This window comes from Rutilus rutilus, assembly GCF_951802725.1.
Source record: "Rutilus rutilus genome assembly, chromosome: 6".
In the NCBI taxonomy this organism is placed as follows: Eukaryota; Metazoa; Chordata; class Actinopteri; order Cypriniformes; family Leuciscidae; genus Rutilus; species Rutilus rutilus.
The window spans coordinates 45,545,299-45,567,137 of NC_140214.1; the positions used below are offsets into that span (position 1 = coordinate 45,545,299).

At 36.4% G+C, this 21,839-nt stretch overlaps 1 protein-coding gene and 1 long non-coding RNA gene across 3 annotated transcripts in view; both read left to right on the forward strand.

Moving 5' to 3' along the window:
* Window positions 1-21,839, forward strand: part of LOC311292518 (uncharacterized protein) — a 1,083,963-nt gene that overhangs the window by 884,187 nt on the left and 177,937 nt on the right. The gene's annotated exons all lie outside the window — the stretch shown is intronic.
* Window positions 10,937-20,502, forward strand: LOC311292576. 2 transcript variants are annotated; one of them, XR_014627750.1, is made up of 7 exons: window positions 10,937-15,429; window positions 15,834-15,899; window positions 16,064-16,108; window positions 16,366-16,405; window positions 16,816-17,015; window positions 18,601-18,710; window positions 19,355-20,502. It is a non-coding gene; the product is annotated as an uncharacterized lncRNA (long non-coding RNA). The 2 variants fall into 2 exon arrangements; XR_014627749.1 differs by having other exon boundaries at window positions 10,937-15,899; window positions 15,997-16,108.

A 21,839-nucleotide genomic window follows, 5' to 3' on the forward strand; every position in this document is an offset into this window, starting at 1 on the left:
GTAAGAAACTAAAGAGAAGTACAGTTTCTCCCGTCTCACCTAATTATCGGTAATGAGTTCACACCCACTCGCAGAGCGCGCTATTCATAAGATAATGAGCTGAGGTGATCTATGCAAAATAAGGTAAACGCCCCCTGAAATGCCTTAAAACCAGCAAGTTTCATTTATTCACTTTCCTGTGCTGTTGGAAGATGACACGAGTTCAAATTTTGCTCAGAAGAAGAGCAGGACTCTGACGACGAACGTTTGTATTTTGAGCGACGAACGTTGAGCGACTTGATCCAGCCGTGGATAATATTTCGGGTAAGTCTTTTTAAATTTACTTGCATTAGTTGACACATGTTCGCATTTATGAGGAAAAAACAATATTACGTGACAGTTCTCCATTATGGACGCGAGCGCTCTGAAGCAGCACTAAAAGACTTTCAAACTTTCACAGAGACTTCAAAACAGAAAGCACAAATCCATTCTTTAAAACGAATTTCGTTTTGTTTTAATTGTATCTTAATTTTAATATTATTTTCATTAACAAATTTCCTGGATTTAATACATAAAAAGTAAATAGGCTAGCAATCACAACATAACGTGCTTGAACTGGAGATCATCAAGTGGTCTAGTGGTAGAACATTTGCCTAGCGTGTCAAAGGTTCTGAGTTCAAATCTGCACTCATAGTTTTTTTTTTTTTTTTTGTCAAATCAGATTATGTTTATCAGTGGTTGTATATCAGGCAGAGACATGTGTGTGTGTGTATTTTGTTTTGTAATTTCACTGGAACGAAAAGAGAGTCTCCACAACGGATTGAAGCGCGCGTCCGAGTGAAGACTGCGCGACAGCGCGAGCCTAAAACAAACACAGTATCCGCGTCTGACTCGCGGGAATCCACGGCGCAAACCTGTGAGGGGCTGTGTTTTCTCGAGCCCCATATCAGCTCAAGAAAACACAAGTTTATTCAGATCATTACTTGTTTACACCGTCTCGCAGCGCTGTGAGGAATAATAATAATAAGGGAAAATGTCCCTCAAAAGGTAGATGTAAACAAACTATTAAAAGGTAAATATAATTTTTTTTTCTTTAAATAATTTTTATTGTGTTTTATTAGTAACAAATTTGGGGAGAGGATAAATATTCCAAAACTGAAAATACAGTATGAGAATTAACTGCACAATTACTAGACATGTTTACCTTGGATATTATACAATTTACAAGCACAATTTGTGGAAAAAAAAATGTATATAAAAAATATAAATAAAATTTATTTTTGTGTATAAATATATACACATGTATATGTGTGTGTGTGTATGCACATATATATATTTGTATAAGCAACGTATTAAACTGCAAATTAGCATTTATATTCCTTATAATAAAAATGAAAGACCTATGTTACAGACATATGAAAGACAACATTTCGTTGATTAGTTTTGGATAGATTATACATTTTTACTGTAAAATATCTGCCACCTCAAATAAGCTTTTATTTGCCAATTTTTTTGTCAAAAATAATCAAATAATCAATCAAATCCTTAACTTTGAAATATGTATGATAAAATGTATACTTTAGTTTGTACAAAGAAAGATTACACTTGAATTGTTGTTTATTTAAATATTTACAAGGTAGATGTAAACAAACTATTAAAAGGTAAATATAAGCCTTTTCTTTAAATAATTTTTATTGTGTTTTATTAGTGACAAATTTGGGGAGAGGATAAATATTCCAAAACTGAAAATACAGTATGAGAATTAACGGCACAATTACATGTTTTCCTTGGCTATTATAGGCCAAATTGCAAGCACAATATGTGGAAAAATAAAAAAGAATTGAGATGCTTCCAACTGTTGCTCTTGCATTCTTGTGGCTCAGTGACTCACCTGAATGAATGGCTCATTAAGTATGCGGTCCTCAGGTGTGAACCACTACATATGCATGATCTGTGACGCCCACTCCGCATATGGCCTTTCCAAACAGAAAGTGCTTTGCAAAATTCAAATCAATGTATTGTGTTATGTGAAGGATTAGGCAGGGTGATTTTCACATAATTTTGAAGAAAAAACACTAGGCGATGACATCCATTAGACAAAAGTCTTATTGGCACATATTTAGTGTGTGTTTTGTGGTCTTATTTCAGAAACTTTAGTTTTTAGTTTTTTCAATAACCACGCATAAACATTATTCTCTCAAAAATGCAGACATGTACATTCTTGTTGCTCACATATTATGGTAGCCCTGTTTGTGCTAAATAGTGTGTAATTTTTTTTTGCCATTACTATGTTTATAAGCAACTGAAAAAAGCACAAATGTCAGGGCATGTCAGAACATCTCAAGGACCCCAAAAACACCTCAGACCCCAGAGGGTTAACTGACATGTGACACCGCTGGGGGCTTTTTAATCGCTAACTTAAAAATGAAAGTAAAATATGTTCGTCCGCACGGACATTGATAATGGTGCGGAGCAGAGCGAGCGTTTTCAATAAATTCCTATGGAAGGAGGAATGACCTAAAAAACGTTGACTCTGTTCTGCTCGTTCCTCTCTGAGGACGCGCACCATTATGAATGCCTGTTCAGCCGTGAGCATTTTAGTTTCATTTTCGGGGCGGATTGCTTGAATGTATTTTAAAAAAGCACAATGTTGTGTTTTATTGCTACTGTACAAAAATATAAGTTAACACTTTGCAGTTTGAATAATGTTCTGAACAAAATGACAGAGTATGTTTTTATGTGTCCACTGTTCAATCGCGCCCTCGTTTTAGTGATTCCCAAGTTATTTTTTCATTTAAGTTTTTTCATTGTTCTAATCAGGTCAGGCAAGTAAAATTATCTGTGTCTTATCCCTTACATTTTTATATAATATATATACACTACTGTTCAAAAATTTGGGGTCAGTAAGATTTTTAAGCGAAGTTTCTTCTGCTCACCAAGGCTGCATTTATTTGATTAAAAATACAAACAAAAACAGTAATATTGTAAAATAGTATTCCAATTTAAAACAGCTGCTTTCTATTTTAATATATTTTAAACTGTTATTTACTCCTGTGATCAAAGCTGATTTTTCAGCATCATTACTCCAGTCGTCACTGTCACATGATCCTTCAGAAATTATTCTAATATGATGATTGATGCTCAAGAAACATTCATTATTATTTTAAATGTCGAAAACAGTTGTGTACAGTCTTTGATGAATAGAAAGTTCAAAAGAACAACATTTATCTGAAATCTAAAGCTTTTGTAACATTAAACACTACCATTCAGAAGTTTGGGGTCAGTAATAATTTAAATTTAAATTTTGGGGGAAAGAAATAAAATAAATCAATACTTTTATTCATTGAGAATGAGTTAAACTGATCAAAAGTTACAGTACAGACATTTATAATGTTAAAAAAAATTCTATTTGAAATAAATGCTGTTCTTTTGAACTTTACATTCATCAACGCATTTTGAAAAAAAATCTGTACACAACTGTTTTCAACATTGAAAATAATAATTAATATTTATTGACCATCAATCATCATATTAGAATGATTTCTGAAGGATCATGTGACACTGAAGACGGGAGTAATGATGCTGAAAACTCAGCTTTGATCACATAAATTAATTACAGTGTAAAATATTTTAAAATAGAAAACAGCTGTTTTAAATTGGAATAATATTTCACAATATTACTGTTTTTGTTTGTATTTTTAATCAAATAAATGCAGCCTTGGTGAGCAGAAGAGACTTCTCCTAAAAACATTAAAAATCTTCCTGACCCCAAACTTTTGAACGGTATATATATATATATATATATATGTATATAGATATATAAATATAGCTGCGAGCAGCGATGGAGGGCCACAGCCGGCGGTACCGCCACCCCGGTGCCTTTAGGTAACTAAAGGCACCGGGGTTGCGGTGCCACCGGCTTGGGCCCGTAATCGCTGCTCGCAGCTATATATATATATATATATATATATTATTTTTTTTGTCAACCTTTCGGGCACTTTAGGGGCCCTTAACATGCTCGAAAACTCTTGAAACTTTGCACACAGGTCAGAACGAACGGCCATCAGGGCCGGGCTGAAGCTGGTACACTGGCGTGGCAGGAGGGCTTGACAGCGCCCCCTGGAACGGGATCCGAACATGTGTCCTTAAATCAAACACAGTTGCATGTAATAATATGAAACTCGGTACACACATAGATCTCCTCGGGCCGAACAACTTTCGTGCTCTAAGTTTTACGCCAGCCCAACAGGAAGTCGGCTATTATGGGTTGTTTGGAAACGCATGCTGTGGAATTTAATGTACTCCTCCTAGGGAATTCATCGATTCGCCTCCAAACTCGGTCAGCATGAAGTCAAGACATTGAGGATGCTAAATTGTGGACGGATTTTGAATATCTCGAACGGTTTGGCCGTGGCGAGGAAACGAATTTATGGCGAAAAAATTAAACAGGAAGTGTGTTATAACTTCAGCATACATTAACTGATCTTGATGAAACTTCAGCAGTGTGTTCGTGGTAAGAGGCCGATCAGATGGATGTAACTATTGTGAGTCAAAGTTATAGCGCCACCAACTGGCAGCAGGAAGTGTGTCACTTTCAAAATGCTTTTGACAAAAGTGGGGGGATTAGTTTTAACTACAGTAAAAAAAAAATAGTTTGTATATTGTTCTCATCGAGCCGGACAACTTTCTAATTTACATTCATTAGCTCCGGCCATCAGGAAGTCAGATATTTTGGTCTGAATGTGTATTTTTTTTGCAAAATCAGCCTCTGAATTTTTAGCCACTCCTCTTAAACTATTAAGAGAACTAAACCTATTTTATTCTGTTTTTGCAATTCAAGAAGTATGAAAAAGTTAAAAACAGGCTATTTAGTGCTATTTGGTTCAACAAAAAAGCAAACATAGGGCTATACTGCCCTCTTGTGTCCAAAAGGATATCAAAATAGTATATAAAACGTTTTACTAGGTAGGCCTATTGTATTTTTTTTTTTTTTTACATTTTTATTTAAACAACAATCAACATACAAACTCACATAACAACACAACCAACAACACAACATGCATCCAGACATACATTGTGCTTTTACATCGTGTATATAAATAAAACAGTAAGGAGAAATAATAACATCAGTAGATCAAAGGCAAAACCTGACGACAGCATCAATTCGTCCAGTTATAGTTATAATTGGTTTTGGAGATAATTTATGAAAGGACGCCATATGACAGTGAACTTAGGCCCGGAGCCCCTTAAATTAAGTCTTATTTTTTCCAAACTCAGGAAATGTAACACATCTCTGGCCCACTGTTTAAAAGAAGGGGGGAAGGACTGTTTCCAATTAATCAAAATTAAGCGCCTTGCCAGTAGGGAAGTAAAGGCTATACAGTCCAATTCGCTTTTTGACAAAGCGTTTTTTTCACACACAATACCAAAGATGGCAGTTAAAGGATTTGCACAAACATCTTTACTAAAAATTCTAGAATAAGATACAAAAATCTGCGACCAAAAAAAAAGACAGCCTAGGACATAACCAGAACATATGAGCTAAGGTAGCAGGGGACTGCTTACATCTTGTACAGGTAGGGTCAACAGAGGAATACATCTTTGCCAGCTTGGCCTTGGATAAATGAAGCCTGTGTACCACTTTGAATTGAATAAGGCTGTGTCTAGCACAGATAGAAGAGCCATGAATTCTATATTTAGCCTCATTCCATTCCTTGTCTGTCAGACAAATATTGAGATCCAGTTGCCAGGAATCTCTTTGTGCATTAACAGAAGTGGATAATAATGATATAAGTTTTATATATGTGACCTGATCCAGCAAAATGAGTCACAGTGACCCAAATTTCAAAACTGATATTTTGGTATTAATGGAAAGAGGAGACCATAAGCTTTCAAATGATATCCTAGTCAAAGTCATACCTTGAATGGTTGTAAATATATACACATTTGAATTGTGGTCGTCTGCCCTCTTTTTCCAATTGAAAACCTGAGAAAATCGCTTTTAAAGTTTTTTGCCCGTTTTTTGTTGATATCTTTCAAAATCCATTGCATTTAAAGGGATGAACTATTTATTGTACAGCTTAATTTGACCAAAGACATTAATATATGCTATTATGCCAGGCTGAAGCTCAAATTATTTTAAGGTGCTACATTTTGCTTGAGAGAGGGTGTGTGTGTGTGTCTCTCTGTGTGTCTGTGTGTGTCTGTGTGTGTGTCTGTGTGTCTGTGTGTGTGTGTGTGTGTGTGTGTGTGTGTGTGTGTGTGTGTGTGTGTGTGTGTGTGTGTGTGTGTGTGTGTGTGTGTGTGAGAGAGAGAGAGAGTGAGAGAGGCAGAGAGACAAGGAAACAGAGAACAAATAATGTTAGCCTATGCAATCATATCTTTGTGTAGGCTAGTTGACAATAACAGTGTAACATATTCATAACGGATATACCAACAGTTAAATATTGGGTTAAAATAAATCAAACACATTGTAATAGATTCTCCTTGCAGATAAATACACTCACAGAATAATTGCACTCACTCACATCCATACACGATAAATACCACAGGGCTGTCACTTTCGCTGTCGCTGTCATCAGAGGATGACACGTCTCCAGATTCAAAACAATCACTGACTAGCCTTAGCCACCCTTGATGACCAGCAGCAGAGCTTAGGTTAGAAGCCTCCAGTGAGTTCAACGCTTTTGGCGACTTTTTGGCGACTTTGCTCTCTTTTGACAGCGACATTTCTCAAATTAATAATATTGAATCTTTCTGAGGAGATCTGCTAGCTTGTTTACACAGAGTCTGACAGGCGCGAGTCTGACAGGAGGATGGCTGGACCAATCGCGTGCCGGTCAGTCGAAATGGGGCTTCCCATTGACAAATGATCAGCGTTTGTGTACATTTCTAAGCTTTTTGATTGGTTCTATACAACGTGTAACACCATATTTGGAGAGCAGAGACGTTTCAGGGGATACCCGGGAAATGCTCAGAGGTGACGAGAGGAGTTGAGAAAAGCAATATTCATTTCCAGCGAATTTAGTAAAACTTTGTAAACTTTAATAGTCATTTAAATACCTTTACTCAATTATCTGGACTACAAAACTTTAGGAGATTATTTTTGAATGTCTGTTCTTTGAAATTTAGCACAAAAAAAAAAAAATATATTATTTCATTGTTTTTCCACATAAACGGCCCATATCTTAAAATGGAACGTTGCGACTTCCGACTCATTTCGCCAGATCGGGTCACATATAAGCTAGAAATAGTTCCCCTTTGCTCCGGGTCATCAGGAAAGAGTAGGTCAATAGGGTTTGGATCGGGATGGGAAGGAAAAGAGATAAAATTCTTGCGTGTGAAATCGCGTGCCTGTAGATATCTGAAAAAGTGTGTTTTAGGTAATTCAAAACGAGATTCCAATTGCACAAAAGATAAGAAGGAACCGTCAGCGAAAAGATCTTTGAATGTTAAGATTCCTTTTTCTTGCCATAGCAAGAATGCCTGATCATTTATAGGCTGAGTGAATCGATGGTTTCTGGCAACTGGGGCACAAGTTGAACCTCTCTGCCATCCAAAAAATTTGCGAATTTGGGCCCAAATCTGGATGGAGTTCCAAACCATAGGGTGCAACATGTGAGATTCTAGACCAAGTGGTAAGGGTGAGAAAAGGAGGGCTGGAAGTGAGGAAGGAAGGCAGGCCGAGGATTCTATCTGGACCCAGTCTGGTAAGTGATTTATATGATGTGACCCTTGCCAGTAAGTCAGAGCTCTTAGGTTACAAGCCCAATAATATAATTGAAAATTTGGGAGAGCCATCCCCCCTTGTTCTTTAGGGTTTTGCAGAAAACACAGACGTATTCTAGGGGGTTTCTTGTTCCAAAGAAAAGATGAGATTATCTTATTTAAATTAGTAAAAAAAGATTTCTTAATATAAATAGGAATAGTTTGGAACAAATATAAAAATTTAGGGAGTGTGTTCATTTTAATTGCGTTGATCCTACCAATCAGAGAGATGGGAAGCTTAGACCATTTCTCGAGGGATATCCTAGTTTGTTCCAAGAGGGGAGTAAAGTTGAGCTTAAACAGTTCAGAAATATTTCTCGAAACAACCACACCTAAATATGTAAATTTATCAGGAGCTACTGTAAATGGATAAGCAGAAAAAGAAGAATTTTTTGCTACACAATTAATAGGAAATAGTTCACTTTTAGAGAGGTTGAGTTTATATCCCGAAATGCGACTGAAACGCTCAAGTGCCATCATGACATGAGGGAGAGAGTTATGTGGGTCTGCGATAAATAGTAGCAGATCATCTGCATAGAGCGACAGTTTGTGCTCACTGCCCCCCCTGGATATACCCTGGATAACTGAAGTTGACCTTAGCAAGATGGCCAGAGGTTCAATCGCCACTGCAAATAATAAGGGGGACAGAGGGCAACCCTGTCTAGTTCCTCTATACAATGGAAAATATTGTGAGCTAGTGTTATTTGTAATAACGGAAGAAAAGGGAGAAGTATATAAAAGTTGTATCCAGGACAAAATATTTGGACCCACACCAAATCTCTCTAAACAACTGAAAAGATAGCTCCACTCCACTCTATCGAATGCTTTTTCAGCATCTAAAGATATTAAAATTTCAGGTATATGCTTATTTGAGTCAGGAGAATAAATAATATCGAATACTCTGCGTATATTAAAGAAAGAGAAGCGTTTTTTAATGAAGCCAGTCTGATCTGGAGCCAAAATAGTAGGGAGGATGTTCTCCAGTCTTCGGGCTAGAATCTTTGCCAATATTTTACAGTCCACATTGAGTAAAGATATAGGCCGAAATGAGCTACAGCTTAGAGGGTCTTTTCCTTTCTTAGGTAAAACCGAAATTGTCGCTTGATAAAACGTATGTGGGAGGCGGCCTATGGAGAATGATTCCTCAAATACAGCAAGTAGCAGAGGCATTAGTTTCCCTTTAAACATTTTTAAAAATTCTACCGTAAAGCCATCTGGCAGGCCTATTGTATTTAAATATAAATTTATTAGGTATATGACTGTGAGGATATTTTCCCATCGGTTAATCGACGTGTGACACGAGCGGGTGCTTTTAAATCGCTAATATAAAAGTGAAAGTAAAAAACGGACGTCCGCACGGACATTGATAATGGTGCACGTTGGAAAAAAATATACTTTTAAACATAACACTAAACCGCCATTAGGTGTCGCCAGGCGACCATCTTAATGAGCGAGTCATTGATTCATTCGTTCAAACGATTCGTTCCAATGACTGAGTTTTTCATGATTGAGACAGATGTTTATGGATTGACCATTGAATCTTTGAGTCAACCGATTCGTTTCAAAATGCTGAATCATTCAGTAATGAGAAAACAAGTTGCTGTTAGATGCGCGATGGTTCTGCTGTGATCTTTGTTTAACTATTTTTGCTGCTGAAACAGAACAAAAACAGTCAATATTGCATCTAAAATGTAAGTGACTTAATTGTAACTGTTTATTAACCTGTTGTATGAAATCAATGTCACAGTTTCAATCGTGATTGTATTCAGGAAATAGTTGCCTACTCGTCAAGTGAGCTTGCTTAACTCTATCATATGTTATAAAATATATAAAAACTCCATATTTGTAATTTTTATAGTCAGTATGTTGTTAACTGGGTTGCTTTTTTGTGTGCTGCGCTCATTTGTTTACAATTCTCCTGGAGAAGCAGCATGAGCCTCAGCAGTGCAACCTTGTTACCATTGATCAGTAATACATTCATTATAACTGCTGATTGCAACTTAAAATGAATGTAATGAAATTAGAATAATCTCTCGTTTTAGTGACTCCCAAGTTATTTTTTTGTTATTGACGTTCTAATCAGGCTATACTCTGGTCGGGCAAGTAAAATTCTCTTTCAGGTAGGCCTATTGTATTTATATATAAATATATTAGGGATGTGACTGTGATCAAATTTCCCCACCGGTTAATCGACGTGTGACACCGCTGAGGGCTTTTAAATCGCTAACTATAGTATACTATATACTAGTAAAATACAGACGTCCGCACAGACATTGATAATGGTGCGGAGTAGAGCGAGCATTTTCAATGTATTCCTATGAATGTAGGAATTAACTAAAACATTTTATTTATGTTTTTGTGTCCACTGTTCAACCGCAACCGCGTCACACACACACACACACATTCCAGAATTGCAATCTTGACATCGCAGCCTGTTCATTATAGCCCTAATACAATATAATAATAAAAATAGTCAACCTAACATAAATGAATTACACTGCTCTGTTTAAATAGTCAGTATTACAATTTGTACCATTCACAGAAAGCAGAGCTCCACTGTGATGTTTCCAAGCACATTTTTGCGCGTGTGAAGAGGATGATTTTTTCCATCGATATTGGAACACGAGTGAAGTACAAAGCCTATAATAAAGAATAGTTTAGCATCCAAATACATCACAAATATTGAAACATTTTGATTCTATTGAGAGGGTTACGTGAGACCAACACTACTTACTTTCGTTTTTATTTTTACATTAAATTTAAAGGATTTGTTGTGGAATATTTTGAGTGTATCATAAAATCAGAATAAGGTAAGACAAGTAATATTTTCTGTCTTATATATATATATATATATATATATATATATATATATATATATATATATATATGTATGTATATGTATATGTATGTGTGTGTGTGTCTGTGTATATATATATATATATATATAGATATAGATAGATAGATAGATAGATAGATAGATATAGATATAGATATAGATAGATAGATAGATAGATAGATAGATAGATAGATAGATATAGATAGATATAGATATAGATATAGATATAGATATATAAATATAAATATAGCTGCGAGCAGCGATGGAGGGCCAAAGCCGGCGGCACCGCCATCCCCGGTGCCTTTAGGTAACTAAAGGCACCGGGGTTGCGGTGCCACCGGCTTGGGCCCGTAATCGCTGCTCGCAGCTATATTTCTCATTTGATTTCGGATCAAAGTTATATTTTATTTTGGGATTTCTGCAAAGCATTTGATACTCTTGAGCACAAATTTATTTTTCTTACTCTGGAAAGATTTGGTTTTGGCCCTTTTTTTGTGATGCAGTTAGAACTTTATATTGTAATGCCAACAGTTCAATTAAACTAAAACACAGGACTTCTTCTAGATTTGATGTTAAAAGGGGTATACGTCAAGGTTGTCCAAATCTCCCTATTTGTTTTTATTAGCAGCTCAACACTTAGTAGACCATATTAAGCAAAGCAACCTTGTAGGTGTCTCAATTGCAGGCAGGGAGGTGATCATCAGCCAGTTGGCTGATAACACCACTCTCTTCTTAAAAAATAGTGATCAAGTTGCAGTAGCTCTAGGGGTAATTGATGCATTCTCTAAAGCTTCTGGTTTATTCCTTAATATATCTAAGTGTGAGTTATTACCTATTACAGAGTGTGATATTTCATCCATTTGTAATATTCCTGTCAGAGAAAAAGTTGCGTATTTAGGAGTTGTTATAACTAGGAATCAAGCTACACGATGTTCTGAAAATTTTATTCCAGCTATTGACAAAACCCGTAAAAAACTCAACCAGTGGCTCCAAAGAAATATTTCATTAAAAGGCAGGGTCTTGCTTACTAAAGCTGAAGGGTTATCTAGATTAACATATGCAGCAATAGCTTTATATTTGGACAATAAAACTTGTAAAATGATAGACAATCTTTTATTCAATTTTGTTTGGAGGAATCGTACTCACTATATTAAAAAAAACTGTGGTAATGAACACTAAATTTTCTAGATTTTAAAACGTTAAATTACACTTTTAAAATTAATTGGATGAAACACTTCTTAAAATGCCCCTCTTCAATTTGGAACTTTATCCCAAATTATATATTTTCCCAGCTGGGTGGTCTTCAGATTCTTTCGTTATGCAATTATAACATTGAAAAATTACCTGGAAAGCTCTCTTCATTCCACAAACAAATGCTTCTGGCTTGGTCTCTTATTTATAAACACAACTTTTCCCCACATTCATATTTCATATGGAACAATCATAATATTCTCTATAAAAACAAGTCCTTATTTTTTCAAAACTGGCATGATAACAGTATTACGTTAGTACGTGATCTTTTAATGATGATGGATGTCTATATACATATGGCGAATTCCTGGAAAAGTTTAATTTTCCTGTCACGCCTAGAGAATTCGCCATCGTTTTCGATGCTATTCCCACAGGTGTTATTACATTGTTTAGAGGTTTGGATAGGACTTTGTTTACCACATCACCTATTTTTGATCCCACTCAAACAATGGTGGGCAAGGTTTGTTTAGTTCCATATTCTAGCAATAGGTCCATTCGTGCTCTCTTTCAAAAAGATATTATTACCAAACCTTATGTAATTACCTATTGGAGCAATTTTGTGGATATTGTTGACTGGAGAAAAGTTTGGTTATTGCCACATAAATACCTTATAGTAAATAAAGTCAGAGAAGTGTCATTTAAATTAATTCATAGATTCTATCCAGTGAAAAGTTACCCAAAAAAGTTTAAACCTGACATTGATATAAAATGTGATTTCTGTAATGCACAAGATGAAACTACTGTACACTTGTTTTGGGACTGTAGCTATACCAAAATGTTTTGGAAGAACTTTTGCAGGTATATTATTGATTTTGTGTACCCTCATTTTTCCTTATTTTGGAAACATGTTATATTTGGATTTATTAATACGGAGAAAGAATTTCACTTTATAAATCTTTTACTTCTCCTAGCAAAATTTCATATTCATAAATGTAAATTTTCCAATCAAAAGCCATTATTCAAAGTTTTTCTCGACGAATTCCATCAATACCTTCAAACGCTTTCTGTTTCAGAGAAGAACAAAGCAAGGAAAACATTGTCTTTTTGTGCTCTCTTTAAAATCCCCCTTTAAATTTTGTCACATTGTACTTTCCTAACATGCTCTAATTGATTGTATCTCCTTCATTTATTAGCTTTTCTTATCTTTTCTTGTATTATTATCATTATTATTATTGTAATTTTTGTCTGTTTCCTATTTATTTTTTATCTTTTTATTTTTTATTATTCTTCTCTCCTCTGGTGTATGTTCCGTTTCGTGTTTTCATGTTGAGAACTCATTATTTGTTGACTTTTGTTTCTTTATATCTAATAAAAAAATAAAAAAATAAAAAATATATATTTAAACAACGAAGCAGCACACTAAACTTTAACCAGCACAAACGATCGCACAAACAAACGAGACTATTTTGGGTGAATGTGGAGCAGGTAGGGGGGCTGAGTCTATGGGCTGAGTGACCTCAGAATGACCAATAAATATTATTTTAATATTTAAGAAACCGAAGCAGCACAAAATAAACGTTTATCGGCGCAAATTAGAACAAACATATGAGTCTATTTTGGGTGAATGTGGCCTATTTTGCCGACGTTTTGTATTGGGTTGGGGGCAGGGCCAACTTCACGCAGTGATTGACGGCGGGACGGGCACGTGATTGGCTCAGAATGCATTTTCAAACTGCACATTGAATTTTGCTACATTCATTGCGGGACACTTAATGGAAATGCAATCGCAAGTGTCTTAACTGTGAGTCTAAATGCAATTAAGAAAAAAATAACATTTAAATTACAATTTTGCCACAGTTTTTGCTTGAACATGTTAAACATATCTAATCATTTCTGTAATACATTTTAATTTTAATTGCGCAACTTATAAAACGTTAAATTATGGATTCAGTGTACATACTAAAACTAGTGTATGAAATGGCAAATGTAAATTTTATAATTGAATTTTCATTTTCATTTTGCACCAAACGTTGCACAAATGTATTGGAAAATTAAAATTGAAATACAGAAATGCATTTCCATTTTACATATTGCATTGTCATTTTGCATATTACATTTCAAATTGAAATTTGCTACCCATAAGCTTCCATATCATACAGATTACATAATCAGACGATGTTTGCTTTCAATTCGAATTTGTTCATTTACAAGTGGACATTTCAAGCTTTATATAGGTTTCATATTTATATATGAAATATATATTGTTTCAGTTCATTTTTGAGACACGATCCAGTTCATGGAGATCATGAAAGAGCGCCTGATTGTTTTCTTTTATTTTACAAAAGCACAACGCTTTCTTGTTATTGTGAGTTTACACAAATAAACTGTCATTTAAAAAAAAAAAAAAATTTTATATAAAATTCAAGAAATCATCAATTAAAAAAAATTAAGTTTAAACACAATGCAATGCATCCAGCACCTAGGTGGCCTGGTTGAAGGGGGCCACAGATCCATGAGTACAGTTTACAAACCCGTGGGAACGGATTGTGAAAGCTTGGGCACGGTTTATGAATTTGTGGGTACAGATTGCAAAAACTGAAGGCACAGTTTGCAAATATGTAAAATGGCTTGGGCCTGTTTTCCGTTGACTTAAAACAATTGAGAGTGGGCATGGGCTCAAAATGGGCATCTTATCTGGGGCCCATATTTGCTTACAAATGGGCTACAGGGGTACAGAGTGGGCATGGGCTCAAAATGGGCATCTTATCTGGTGCCCATATGGGTTACAAATGGGCTACAGGGGTACAGAGTTGGCATGGGCTCAAAATGGGCATCTTATTTGGGGCCCACTTGGGTCAACTAAGTAGGTCCAGCATGGGCAAACTATGTGGGACCTAGTTAGTTCACTAATGGGAAATGAGTACATCCCAGCCGGCACATGACCGACCTTCAACGTTGAAATATGGTTGAAATAATGTCAGTTGTTGTTGAAAAAGATTAACAAAAACACTTCTAAATCAACGTTGAAATTTTACAAGATCTGTACGTTGAAACAACATACAACAGAAATATCTGCCTTTTAACATTATTGTGATAATTAGCATTTCATGAATTTTTTATCATAACAGCTCTTCAGTATATATGTTAAAATATAATTATCATTATTAACAATAATAGTTTTACCCTCAAGAGAGCAGTGCAGCAGAAACCTTTTGCCTTATGTGATTTTGTGTGAATTTACAATTTTGTCTGCTTGCCTAACAGTTTACATTGCATTATTACATTTGCATTCATACACTGTCATGTCATTTGACTAATTAATTAAATAATAATACAGACTGCAAATAAAACTCAATACACCGCTATGTTAACTCGCGCAAACTATTGTTATTGGTTGTTTCGCCGTTTTACTTTGAGCATGATTGGTTAATCTGTCTGTCTGAGCGCCTATTTTAAGTTTGAAAATACGTCTGTTTCTCTCGGTGTGTGAGCAGCTGCTGCTTGCATTGATTACTCGGTCAGACCTGGATTATATCTGCCTGTTGAATTCTTACATTTTGAGCGAATTTGAGTTGATATGTCAATGAAGAACAAAAGCTGGAATGTGAACAGAGGAAGGGGTCGTACGTGGTCTGTAAAAATACTGGCGATATCAGGTAAGAAAACATTTTTCAGTCCTTAACAGTCAGTTAAATTAACGTCTAGGGACACGGATAACGGTCATAGGCTTACTGCAACCTCATAAGATAACGTTAAATAAGTTATCTCTGTGTGTGTTTTTTTTACTGCTTCATTATTACCGTAGCGATATAAGCACGTATTTCTATGTAAGTTAGTACCATCTGACATTGCTGTGTTTTGTTGTTGGTAAAGTTAACGTTATGTGTTTAATGTTGTCAGCTAATGTTAGTTTAAAAACGCATGAGAGGTAAAAAAGCGTGGGAATGAGTAAAGTGATAAAACAGTCATTTAGGCCTATTTGTTAGAAGTATGTTTACATAGCCTCTTCAAACACTGATAACGATATTGAAAATATATTTGTTTACATTTTTTTTTTTAGATCAAGCATTGGAATAATTTTTATCGGGGGAGAACACCCAACAGAAAGATCCATTCACCAACTACAGTGAGTCAATTTCACCCACTGTTCGAAACCCTACACTCACTGGGATTAATATATAGTATTATATAGAGAAAGTCCTTTTGTCTTTCTTCTGCTGAAGTGGCGCACTGAAAGTGGATTCATGTCACCTTCATCATTCCTTTTTTTAATCACTGGAAACCATTAAGGGAAAGACTCTCAGACGTGTCATAACAGGATAAATGCGGCTGCAGGTAAAATTATTTGATGGTTTGATACACATTTCTGATGGGATTGCCATGCTTTAAGTTTATGTTTACATTTTTAATCATGTAATAACTAACAGTCTCAAAGATGACATTACTCAGTTCATGTTGTGTGAATGTTATAATGGTAAACGTTTTTACAATTTAAATCAATTTTAAGATTGTTTAAAGGAATGGTAAAAAAATATATATATACTGCTTTTAATGGACTTTTCATTGAATCATTTCTTCTTTCCCCCCTTCAGATTCGCCAAGGATCCAGCTGATTACTGGCCATCACTTCTGGTACGGATTCATTGCCCTTTTGTGTTATTTTTTATTTTATGTCATGATCCTGCCATCTAGTCTTTAATTTTCCCTGGTCTTGAGGCAGGATCATGGCAGACCCATGGTTTATGTGTAAGCACATGGCCATTTGTTTGGGCTGTGTGCTTGCGTTGTCTCGTTCTCTGTCCCGCCCCCCTTGTTATCCTTGTTTAGTCATCATTGCTTTACCCTTGTCACCTGTTTCCCTCATTAGTTTCTCCCTATTTTATCCCTTTGTGTTTGCTGTCCTGTGCCGGTTCATTGTGAGTGATGTGGAACCAGAAACAGGAAATAGAACTATGGAAAAGATCTATTTAAGTATGAAAAGGACCATCAGCTAATTTTCATTTTCAGAGCACCTCATTAAATTGATTTACTTGCATGGCCAGTTGCAATCGTGGACAATTCTTGAAGTGGATGAAGATTGAATTCGTTGATGGGTCTGTGGCATTGAAGAAGAGCATGGTGGCTTAGAGCACATGGCTGTTGTGAGTCGAAGCCTGCTGCTCTGGCTTGCTGAGGGCACGCTGGACGGCGCGGCGTCCCCAAGTGCCGAGAAGACCAGGAGTGGATCGTTGCGTCAGTGATGGTAAAGTTGCAGTTGTTTTCTGGATTGAAGAAAAGTCTGACTCCCTTTTGGGAATATGAAAGCATGGCAGGCATTTCTCAGGCCTGTTGGGCCCAGGGAGCTGGGCCCCAGTGGGGGGGGGCCCTCCCCCAGTAACAGCAGACACTGCGTTGTTGTCGGATGAGAAGCGCTGAAAAGAGAGGGCGGTCACTGTGGTCAGTCTCTAATAAAGCCTGAGAATGGCCACCCCTCTCTGGGTTTGCTGTACCAATGAGAAGGGTGGACTGTCTGGCAGGAGTTTCCTCTGTGGTGAAGATTTATGACGCTATCTCAAATCTGCCTTACCTCTTTTCTGTTAATTAATACATAATTAACAAATAGATAGATATAACAAATCCACGCTGCATTCTAAGAGAAGGTGATGTACATCAAAGCGTGAGTCATCAAAGGAGGATTAATTAGATAGGAGACATGAAACAGGTAAAGTTACATTGACCGTTGGTTGTATAATAAAATACATACCATGGTGTATACATAATAGGACACGAAACATCACACTCATTCACACAGTTTCTGGGATGCACGTTCATTTCTAGCTCAGTTCGTCTCTGATTAATGCAGTGAAGTCTGCATGGAAGATTGTTACTGTCTTCCCATTGTCTCTCTCCTGCACATGCGGCCACATTCTTTTGGGTTGTAAAACTCTCTGTGTTCCCTGTAACAAGTCACCGTCCTCCCAGTGTGTTAGCTTCACTTGGGATGTTAAGTTTTGGTGAAAGTTTCACAGTGAGTTTGCTGGATTATTCATTAAATAAATGAATTGTGTGTGTCCGATTGGTCCAGACGCTACAGCCCCCAGCGGCCAGGCAAAAATTGTTGAAACAATATTTACCTGCACTGAAAGATATGTCAAAGAGCAACAGACCAAAATTTGATTCATTCATTGCTATAGGAGAGGAAGAATTTACTAAATAGACTCGAAAATTATGTTGGCATTAGTGAAATTGCACTAGCATGGTTTAAATCATACTTATCTGACCGTTATCAGTTTGTAGCAGTAAATGAAGAGATGTCTCATCACAAGTTCAGTATGGCGTACCACAAGGCTCAGTACTAGGACCGTTGCTGTTCACTCTGTACATGCTACCATTAGGAGATATCATTAGGAAACATGGAATTAGCTTTCATTGTTATGCCGACGATACTCAGCTGTATATTTCTTCAAAACCTAACGAAACTTACCAATTCACAAAATTAACGGAATGCATAGCTGATATAAAAAATTGGATGACTTGTAATTTCCTACTTCTAAATTCAGAAAAAAACAGAGATTCTAATTATTGGACAAAAAACTTCCTCACGTAATAACCTAGAATACTGTCTAACACTTGATGACTGCTCTGTTAAGTCTTCGTCGTCGGTTAGGAACCTGGGTGTGCTCTTTGATACCAATCTTTCATTTGAAAGTCATGTGTCTAGTATCTGTAAAACTGCATTTTTCCATCTTATTATACTTTGTTTTCTATCCGACTCTAATTGAATTGTAAAGTTAAAATCTTGTACATGACTTATTTTGTATTCAGTTTTCTTGCTTTTATTTATACAGGATAGTACAGACAGCGGGCAAGAAGTGAAGAGGAAGTGATGGCATAGGAAGCAGCAAAACCAAAAGCTTGTGACCCCATGGAAGTTGTCCGAGTGCGTGGAAGAACAAGTGTAAGTGCTGAAGCCGATCTTAGGATGTAGTGGAGGGAGTGTATATGAAGAAGATATAAAGGAGCCAACTTGTTTAGTTTTTTAAATTTAACTAAGAGCCAGTGCAAATGTTGTAAAACAGGAGAAATATGTTCTGTAACATTAGAGCGAGCAGACTTTGTAAAGTTGCTACTACTTACATGTTTCAAGTGATAAGCAATATTTGAGTTGGATGAATGATGGGCAAATGTTTGGTTTTATAACTTGTCCTGGGAACCCTCAGTACTGCACACCCACTTCAGATCTTGCAGTGTCTATTAATGAGCTAATGTGAGGAATCAGGTATATTAGATGAGGGAAACGTACAAAGTCTGCATCTGGAAAACTTAGGCAACTGACTCACTGCCTCGCTGCCCTATCAGGCCACGACTTACCAGGCAGCGTTTACACACTAAGGTGCCTCACAAAACTGATTTAGTTTAGTTTAGTTTATTTATTTATTTGAGCAGTAACCATTCTGAGTTCCAGGACAGGTTTGCAAACCTCTTACCTAGATAAACTTGATGTGGGGCACCAAAAGGCTAACCTGACACATCTGTTTGAACTGTGAAAAGGAATAAAAAAAGTGGCATAATGGTTGATTGATTTATTTTCTCTTTTCAAAGGGCCGTTGGGAGAGCGACAACAGAGGAGTGAGAAGATGCACTGTTATTGTTTTGTTTGTGAAATAGTTAAATTTTCAGATATGCATATATAACTTTTTTCTTTTCTTGTTTTGTGATACTTGTACTTGCTTAATAAAGTAACTTTAAAAGTGAACTACTGGTTTCTGTTCATTGAATACCTTTAACATTTTAGTATAGTTTAGTGGATTACATGTAATGTTTGTATTTAGGGGTTTACTGTAAAATAAGGTAACCCAAACAGACAAATACAGTAGCCCATATATATATACCCGTTGTGGCCCATAAGAGCCCTAGATAAGACCTATCTGGGTCCCATCATCAACCCATGTGGGCAGACTCCTCTAGGCCCTAAATGGGAGCTACCTAGGTAACCCATATGGGCCAGATATGGAGCCCATCAAGAGCCCATCATCAACCCATCTGGGCTAATACATGTGGGGCCTCCATGGAAACTGAGGCCAAATTTAGCTGGGTCCAAGTTGGGTAGTCCAGGTAGGCCCCAGATATCAGCCCAAGTGCAACCCCTTTGGGCCCCACATGGGTTTGTTGGCTGGGAGCTGGCATTTTTCCTCCTCCTGAGTGCCTCATCTTCTTAATCTCCTCACGTAAATGATTAGATTTCGATGGCTTACGTTTCTTCCCTACCACAGAAACCACCACAGGTTCATCAATGCCGTCAAATTTATTCATTTTTTTTGTCTGTTTGTTGATCAAAAAGTACAAAGTAGATACGGAAAACTAGGAAGCTGTGTGTTTTCAAAGCGCCGCCGTTACTGTTTGGTACTGTTACTGTAATGCGTGGAATGGTGTGCTGTGATTGGTTGAGCGCATTTATTGCATTCTGCAGAGAAAGGAGACTGACGTTTGTCGCGGTTTGGAAAGAAAGGGAGAAAACGTGACACAATAACACGGCGGATATTGCATTTTACGTCAAATTAAAAAGTGACTTTTCAATACTGACCAGACACAAAATTGAATTTTGCAGGTTCTCAGTTATAAAAAAAAAAGGCGTTTATCGCATTTTGGAACCAAACTCTTCATTGTCTTTTTTATCCTGTTTACTAGGCTATATTGATTTGCTTGGTCATATATTGCTGTGAGTTTTGGTTATTTTGCTGTTGTTGGCTGTAAGGACCTATGAAATAACTGGCCGGTGCGTTTCATTGAAAATACGCAAAAAAGAACGTTCCATTGAAAATGCGCTCCATTGAAAATGCGCACCAAAGAACGTTCCACTGAAAATGCGCACCAAAGAACGTTTGTCAACCAATCATATTCAAGCATTCAAAAGCCTGTAAACAACGTAGCCTGAATGCTATGTGACTTTAAACAAGCTAGCATAATGGCTAAAAAAGAAAAGAAAAGTGGACTGTGAATATGCTATCGACAATTCCAAGCAAGATGGGAAACCGAATATTTATTCTGTGAATACAAAGAAATGCCAATGTGTCTCATATGTCAAGAGTCACTAGTGGTTTTCAAAAAATGTAATCTAAGAAGGCATTTCGAACCGAAACATGAATTGAGAGTTTTTTTTTATTTTTATAAAGTTACTAATACACTTATATTTCAATTGATGAAAAATCCTCTAAATATATGTCTGGCCCCTGATTTTATTCACAACCCTCAGCATGGCCCTTACTGAGTTTGAATTTGACACCCCTACTGTAGAGGCAGAACAATGTTTTTTTTTTTTTCTGACATCAGGATCAGAACTGTTCATAAATGCTTTCAATTTAATCTTTGTATTTCACAAATATCTAATTTTGGTGCAGCATATACTGTAAGTTGTAAAAATTTAAATAAGTGCATTTTAAAAGTCTGTGATAAGTATCTGCCTGTAATAAGATCCACTGAAGGTAAGTTGACTGAACGCTAGTGATGGGCGCTTTCGAAACACACTTCATGAAGCTATGAAACCTTTACAAATCTTTTGTTTTGAATCAGTGGTTCGGAGTGTGTATCAAACTGCCAAAGTCACGTGATTTCAGTAAAGAGGCTTCGTTACGTCATAACTGTTTCGAAAAGTTTGGAAATGTCAATGGTTCCCCACTGGGGGGGCAATGATCTCTGTGAATCCATAAATCATGCAGACTCACTGAGATTGAACAAGTGTTTGTGGGTTTTACCTGATCGCTGATCAGTTTTATACATTTGTAGACGTTTTAATTAGACATTAGTATAATTAAAAGGAGTAATAGTAGTTAATAGTCTCTTATTGGCCTGTTTACCTGAGCCATCCATAAAATACACTGACACTGCCTCACGGTGCAGCACTAAAGCAGATGAACTGCCTTTTACAAAACTTGTTTGATTGTCTTCTGCTTAAGGAAATACTTTTATTCCTTAATCTGATCATGTTAGTTTATACAATTATTCTTTGTTCATGTTAGTTTACAGGGGATTTGCTAATGTTAACAGAAAACTATTGTATTTAAAAATATATTAGTAAATGTTTAAACTT